We start from the raw sequence: 7,862 nt of genomic DNA, 5'->3' as shown, positions 1-7,862 counted from the left end.
TTCATGGTAAAAGAGATCCAATCATCGTCACACCCAACATAGATTAATAGTGATGAATGCAAATGACAGATGTGCTCTCCAGCTAGTGCTTTTTAATAAGAGGGTGATGACTCAACATAAAAGTAAATGGATAGGCCCTTCGCAGAGGGAAGCAGGGATTTGTAGAGGTGCCAGAGCTCGGTTTTAAAATAGAGATAAATTGTATTTTGAGCGGTATACTTTCATTGTCAACATAACAACCAAGAGATGGCAATATCTCCCATGCTAAACACATTATAGGCGGTTCCCAAACAGAATGGTAAACTTTATACTCCCCCTCCACCAACAAACATCAATCCATGGCTTGCTCGAAACAACTAGTGCCTCCAACATACATCAGGTCCCAGGGGGAGTTTTGTTTGCAATTAATTTTGATTTAGTTTGCATAAAGCATGGGACTATGCATCCCGGTGACCAGCCATTTTCTCGTGAGTGAGGAGCGGAGTCCACTCCTCTTGAGAATAACCCGCCTAACACGGAAGATAAGGACAACCTTGGTTGATACATGAGCTATTCGAGCATGCAAAACAGAATGTTTATTTGAAGGTTTAGAGTTTGGCACATACAAATTTACTTGGAACGGCAGGTAGATACCGCATATAGGAAGGTATAGTGGACTCATCTGGAATAACTTTGGGGTTTAAGGGATTGGATGCACAAGCAGTATTCCCACTTAGTACAAGTGAAGGCTAGCAAAAGACTGGGAAGCGGCCAACTAGAGAGTGACAACACCCATGTACATGCATTAAAATTAATAAACATTGGATGCAAGCATGAGTAGGATATAATCTACCATGAATATAAATATCGTGAAGGCTTTGTTGATTTGTTTCAACTACATGCGTGAACATGTGCCAAGTCAAGTCACTTAAATCATTCAAAGGAGGATACCACCCCATCATACCACATCATAATCATCGCAATAGCATGTTGGCACACAAGGTAAACCATTATAACTCATAGCTAATCAAGCATGGCACAAGCAACTACGATCTCTAATTGTCATTGCAAACATGTTTATTCATAATAAGCTGAATCAAGAACGAGGGACTCATCATATTTACAAAAACAAAAGAGGTCGAGTTCATACCAGCTTTTCTCATCTCAATCAGCCCATCATATATCATCATAATTGCCTTTCACTTGCACGACCGAATGGTGTGAATAATAATAAGAGTGTACGTGCATTGGACTAAGCTAGAATCTGCGAGCATTCAATAAACAGGAGAAGACAAGGCAATATGGGCTCTTGGTTAAATCAACAATAATGCATATAAGAGCCACTTCAACAATTTAATTATGGTCTTCTCCTACTGACCCCAAAGAAAAGAAAAGAAATAAAACTATTTACACGAGAAAGCTCCCAATAAGCAAAAGAAGAACGGGAAATATGTTTGGGTTTTCTTTTTAATTATTACTATTACAGCAGAAAAATAAACTACTACTATTTTTTTTGGTTTTTCTTAAGGTTTAACAAACACACAAGAAGAAAGCAGGAAAAAGAAAATAAACTAGCATGGATATTACAATGAAAAAGTATGAGCACAGACATCTAGTGATGAGTGTGTGTGAACATAAATGTAATGTCGGTGAGAAATACGTACTCCCCCAAGCTTAGGCTTTTGGCCTAAGTTGGTCTATGGCCACGGCTGGCCTGGCGGATATCCATAATAATAGTTGGGGTCGTACTGCGATGAGGAAGAAGAAGGCTCCGATTGCCACTGGCTGGCAATCATCTCCGAATCCCACTGATAGTTAGACTGTCGTGAAGGATCAAATTGTGGTTCCGGTTCTGGCTCCTCGGCTGGTGCAGGGTTCCGGTAGGCGTGGATAGCCGTCAACGGAACAAGGTACTTGCCTACAGTCAAATCAAACAAAGAAGGAGCAGGCAAGGTAATAATCTCAGGATGATGTTTATTAAAGAACAATTGATATTTAAGCTCTCCTGCCCTATTCTTAACAATAAAATCATGTGCCACCATACTTTTATAATCTAAATAAACACGAGGCAAAACTTTTTCTTCCTTCTCAGTATGCCTAATAGGTATGTTAAAATGTGCAGCTAGGCGCGTAGTATAGATGCCTCCAAAGATGGGACCCTTAGTACGGTTCATACTTAACCGTCTAGCAATAATGCCGCCCATACTAAAAGTGTTATCACTGTATAAACCTTGGAGCAAAATAATAATATCAGGGATACTAAGGTTTCCACAGTTTCCGCGTCCAATTAAGCAACGACTAGCAAATAATGCAAAGTAACGTAAAACAGGAAAATGTATGCTAGTGATTCGTGCATCAGAAACCTTCCTAGTTTCTCCAACAGTGATAGTATCAATAAACCCAACCACATCATCATAATGTGGTTCTTCTGTCTTGCCCTCAAAAGGGAGTAAACAAATCCGACAGAAATCATAAAGTTACATCTCCTTATGCTCATCATATAAATGAAACTCCACCGTAGGTGGTGAGTTCCTAGAATGAAAATGAAAGTTTTGCACAAAGGTATTTGTGAGTAAGAGATACTGATCGCATTGGTTGTGGAGGAAAGCAGTGAGGCCTGCATTATGAGCCAATTCATGAAAATCTTCATAAATCTCGGCTGCTCTCAAGAAATCCTCGGAAGGCCATTCACACGCCCGAACCTCCGTGGTGCACAGCAAATTATACTTAGGCTTCGGTGCCTTTTCCTTCGAGCTTTGGCTCGATGAGCCCCTCAATAATCTCCTCATCATTTTCTAAAAAATTCTAAAAAATTTAGTAACTTCAAACAAAAGTGAACCAACTTCAATAAAACTGATAGCAACTACTCCTACAAGTGCCTAGAGCCTAAATCAAGCATTAGAACTACTTGGAACCATATAAATTTGATATGCAAGCTCAAGAACATGGTCACCTATGCAGCACAAATTTGCAAAGAATGAAGCACTAGAACAAAAACTAATTGGACCAATGGAGGAGTCACATACCAAGGAACAATCTCCCCAAGCAGTTTTGCGAGAGGTGCTTTGAGCAAGGAGATCGAAAATCACAGCAAAAGTGGCTGGAACTCGTGCTTGAGTTGGTTTTTCGGGTTTGTGTGAGACAGAGGAAGAAGATGGGTGCTGGGATAAGTGGAGGAGGGCCACCATGGGCCCACGAGGCAGGGGGGCGCGCCCTAGAGGGGGGGGCGCCCACCACCCTCGTGGCCAGGTGGCAGCTCCTCCCGCGGTAATTTTTGCACAGTAAATCCTCAAATATTCCCAAAAAATCATATTAAATTGGCATGTCATTCTGAGGACTTTTATTTTCGGGATATTTTTATATTGCACGGATAAGTCAGGAAACAGACGAAAAAATACTATTTTTACTTTATTTCTACTAAATAACAGAAAATATAGAGAGGGTACAGAAGGTTGTGCTTCTAGTTTCATCCATCTCATCCTCATCAAAAAGAATCCACTAACAAGGTTGATCAAGTCTTGTTAACAAACTCATTCCGATAATCATGAAACCGGAGAAATTTCGAATAACACTAGGTTACCTCAATGGGGATATGCACATCCCCAATAATAAGAATATCATATTTCTTCTTGACAGTAGGAAGAGGAAATTCAAAACCTCCAAATATAACCGATGGAATTTTTTCGATAGAATTGATACTGTGAACTTGAGGTTGTTTCCTCAGAAAGTGTACCGTATGCTCATTACCATTAACATGAAAAGTGACATTGCCTTTGTTGCAATCAATAACAGCCCCTGCAGTATTAAGAAAAGGTCTTCCAAAAATAATAGACATACTATCATCCTCGGGAATATCAAGAATAACAAAGTCCGTTAAAATAGTAACGTTTGCAACCACAACAGGCACATCCCCGCAGATACCGACTGGTATAGCAGTTGATTTATCAGCCATTTGCAAAGATATTTCGGTAGGTGTCAGCTTATTCAAGTCAAGTCTACGATATAAAGAGAGAGGCATAACACTAACACCGGCTCCAAGATCACATAAAGGAGTTTTAATATAATTTCTTTTAATGGAGCAAGATATAGTAGGTACTCTGGGGTCTCCAAGTTTCTTTGGTATTCCACCCTTAAAAGTATAATTAGCAAGCATGGTGGAAATTTCAGCTTCCAGCATCTTTCTTTTATTAGTAATGATATCCTTCATATATTTAGCATAAGGATTTGTTTTGAGCACATCAGTTAGTCGCATACGCAAAAAGATAGGCCTAACCATTTCAGCAAAGCGCTTGAAATCCTCATCATCCTTTTTCTTGGATGGTTTTGGAGGAAAAGGCATGGGTTTCTGAACCCAAGGTTCCCTTTCTTTACCATGTTTCCTAGCAACAAAGCCTATTTTATCATAACGTTGATTCTTTGATTGTGGGTTATCAAGATCAACACCAGGTTCAATTTCTACATCATTGTCATTACTAGGTTGAGCATCATCATGAACATCATCATTAATATTTTCATTAGGTTCATGTTCATTACCAGATTGTGTTTCAGCATCAGACATAGAGATATCATTTGGATTATCATGTGGTTCAGCAATAGGTTCACTAGAAGTTTGCACAGTTCTATCATTTTTCTTCTTCTTCTTTTTAGAAGAACTAGGAACATCAATATTATTTCTCTGAGAATCTTGCTCGATTCTCTTAGGGTGGCCTTCAGGATACAAAGGTTCCTGAGTCATTCTACCAGTTCTAGTAGCCACTCTAACAGCATAATCATTTTTCTTACTATTCATTTCATCAAGCACTTCTTTTTGAGCTTTAAGCACTTGTTCTACTTGCCTGGTAACCATAGAAGCATGTTTGCTAACAAGTTTAAGTTCACCTTTAATATTAGCCATATAATCACCCAAGCGTCTAATCATATAAGCATTTTCTTTTAATTGTCTACCAAAATAAGCATTGAAGTCGTCTTGCTTAAACATAAAGTTATCAAACTCATCCAAGCACTGACTAGCAATTTTAGTAGGAGGGACTTCAGCTTTATCATATCTATAGAGAGAATTTACCTTTACTACCTGTGTCAGGATATCGGGATCAGGAGGTTCTTCAATAAATAAAGAATTGAGATCATATGTTTCTTCAACAGGCGGTATATTAAGACCATGTATTTCTTCAATAGGAGGTAAATTCTTAACATCTTTAGCTTTAACACCTTTTTCTTTCATAGATTTCTTTGCCTCTTGCATATCTTCGGGACTGAGGAATAGAACACCTCTCTTCTTCGGAGTTGGTTTAGGAATAGACTCAGTAATTGGAGCAGGAGTTGGCTCAGGAGCTGGCTCAGGAGGTGCCCAGTTATTTTCATTTGTCAACATATTATTTAATAGAATTTCAGCTTCATCCGGTGTTCTTTCCCTGAAAAGAGAACCAGCACAACTATCCAGGTAATCTCTGGAAGTATCCGTTAGTCCATTATAAAAGATATCAAGTATTTCGGGTTTCTTGAGAGGATGATCAGGCAAAGCATTAAGTAACTTGAGAAGCCTCCCCCAAGCTTGTGGGAGACTCTCTTCTTTAATTTGCACAAAGTTGTATATTTCCCTCAAAGCAGCTTGTTTCTTATGAGCAGGGAAATATTTAACAGAGAAGTAATAAATCATATCTTAGGGACTACGCACACAACCAGGATCAAGAGAATTAAACCATATCTTAGCATCACCCTTTAATGAGAACAGAAATATTTTGAGTATATAAAAGTAACGCAATCTCTCATCATTAGTAAACAGGGCAGCTATATCATTTAACTTAGTAAGATGTGCCACAACAGTTTCAGATTCATAGCCATAAAACGGATCAGATTCAACCAAAGTAATTATATCAGGATCAACAGAGAATTCATAATCCTTATCAGGAACACAAATAGGTGAAGTAGCAAAAGCAGGGTCGGGTTTCATTTTATCTCTAAGTGATTCTTTGTTCCATTTAACTAATAACCTCTTGAGCTCATATCTATCTTTGCAAGCTAAAATAGCGGCAGAAGATTCCATATCAAAAAGATAGCCCTCAGGAATAACAGGCATATTTTCATCATCACTTTCATCATCGTATTCAGATTCAATAATTTCTTTTTCTCTAGCCCTAGCAATTTGTTCATCAAGAAATTCACCAAGGGGCATAGTAGTATCAGGCATAGAAGCAGTTTCATCATAAGTATCATGCATAGCAGAAGTGGCATCATCAATAACATGCGACATATCAGAACGAATAGCAGAAGCAGGTGTAGGTGTCGCAAACTTACTCATAGCAGAAGGTGAATCAAGTGCAGAGCTAGATGGCAGTTCCTTACCTCCCCTCGTAGTTGAGGGATAGATCTTGGTTTTTGGATCTCTCAAGTTCTTCATAGTGTCCAGCAAATATAAATCCCAAGTGATTCAAAGATAGAGCTATGCTCCCCGGCAACGGCGCCAGAAATTTGTCTTGATAACCCACTAAGTTTAGGGGATCGCAACAGCTTTCGTGGGTAGAGTATTCAACCCAAATTTATTGATTCGACACAAGAGGAGCCAAAGAATATTCTCAAGTATTAGCAGCTGAGTTGTCAATTCAACCACACCTGGAAACTTAGTATCTACAGCAAAGTGTTTAGTAGCAAAGTAATATGATAGTGGTGGTAGCGGCAACAAAAGTAAAGAGAACAAAGGTAATGTTTTTGGTATTTTGTACTGACTGTAACAGTAGCAGCGGGAAAGTAAATAAGCGTAAACCAGTATATAGAAAACTCGTAGGCACCGGATCAGTGATGGATAATTATGCCGGATGCGGTTCATCATGTAACAGTCATAACATAGGGTGACACAGAACTAGCTCCAATTCATCAATGTAATGTAGGCATGTATTCCGTATATAGTCATACGTGCTTATGGAAAAGAACTTGCATGACATCTTTTGTCCTACCCTCCCGTGGCAGCGGGGTCCTATTGGAAACTAAGGGATATTAAGGCCTCCTTTTAATAGAGAACCGGAACAAAGCATTAGCACATAGTGAATACATGAACTCCTTAAACTATGGTCATCACCAGGAGTGGTCCCGATTATTGTCACTTCGGGGTTGTCGGCTCATAACACATAGTAGGTGACTATAGACTTGCAAGATAGGATCAAGAACTCACATATATTCATGAAAACATAATAGGTTCAGATCTGAAATCATGGCACTCGGGCCCTAGTGACAAGCATTAAGCATAGCAAAGTCATAGCAACATCAATCTCAGAACATAGTGGATACTAGGGATCAAACCCTAACAAAACTAACTCGATTACATGATAAATCTCATCCAACCCATCACCGTCCAGCAAGCCTACGATGGAATTACTCACGCACGGCGGTGAGCATCATGAAATTGGTGATGGAGGACGGTTGATGATGACGATGGCGACGAATCCCCCTCTCCGGAGCCCTGAACGGACTCCAGATCAGCCCTCCCGAGAGGTTTTAGGGCTTGGCGGCGGCTCCGTATCGTAAAACACGATGATTTCTTCTCTTTGATTTTTTTTCTCTCCGAAAGCAAATATATAGAGTTGGAGTTGGCGTCGGAGGGCATCCAGGGGGCCCACGAGGTAGGGGGCGCGCCCTAGGGGGGGCGCCCCCACCCTCGTGGATAGGGTGTGGGCCCCCTAGTCTTCATCTTTGGCGAGGATTTTTTATTATTTTTTCTAAGATGTTCCGTGGAGTTTCAGGTCATTCCAAGAATATTTGTTTTTTGCACATAAAACAACACCATGGCAATTCTGCTGAAAACAATGTCAGTCCGGGTTAGTTCCATTCAAATCATACAAGTTAGAGTCCAAAACAAGGGCAAAAGTGTTTGGAAAAGTAGATACGACGGA

This window comes from Triticum urartu, chromosome 3, assembly GCF_003073215.2.
Source record: "Triticum urartu cultivar G1812 chromosome 3, Tu2.1, whole genome shotgun sequence".
In the NCBI taxonomy this organism is placed as follows: domain Eukaryota; kingdom Viridiplantae; phylum Streptophyta; class Magnoliopsida; order Poales; family Poaceae; genus Triticum; species Triticum urartu.
The sequence above is the reverse complement of the archived record's forward strand: the minus strand, read 5'-3'. Positions refer to the sequence as shown.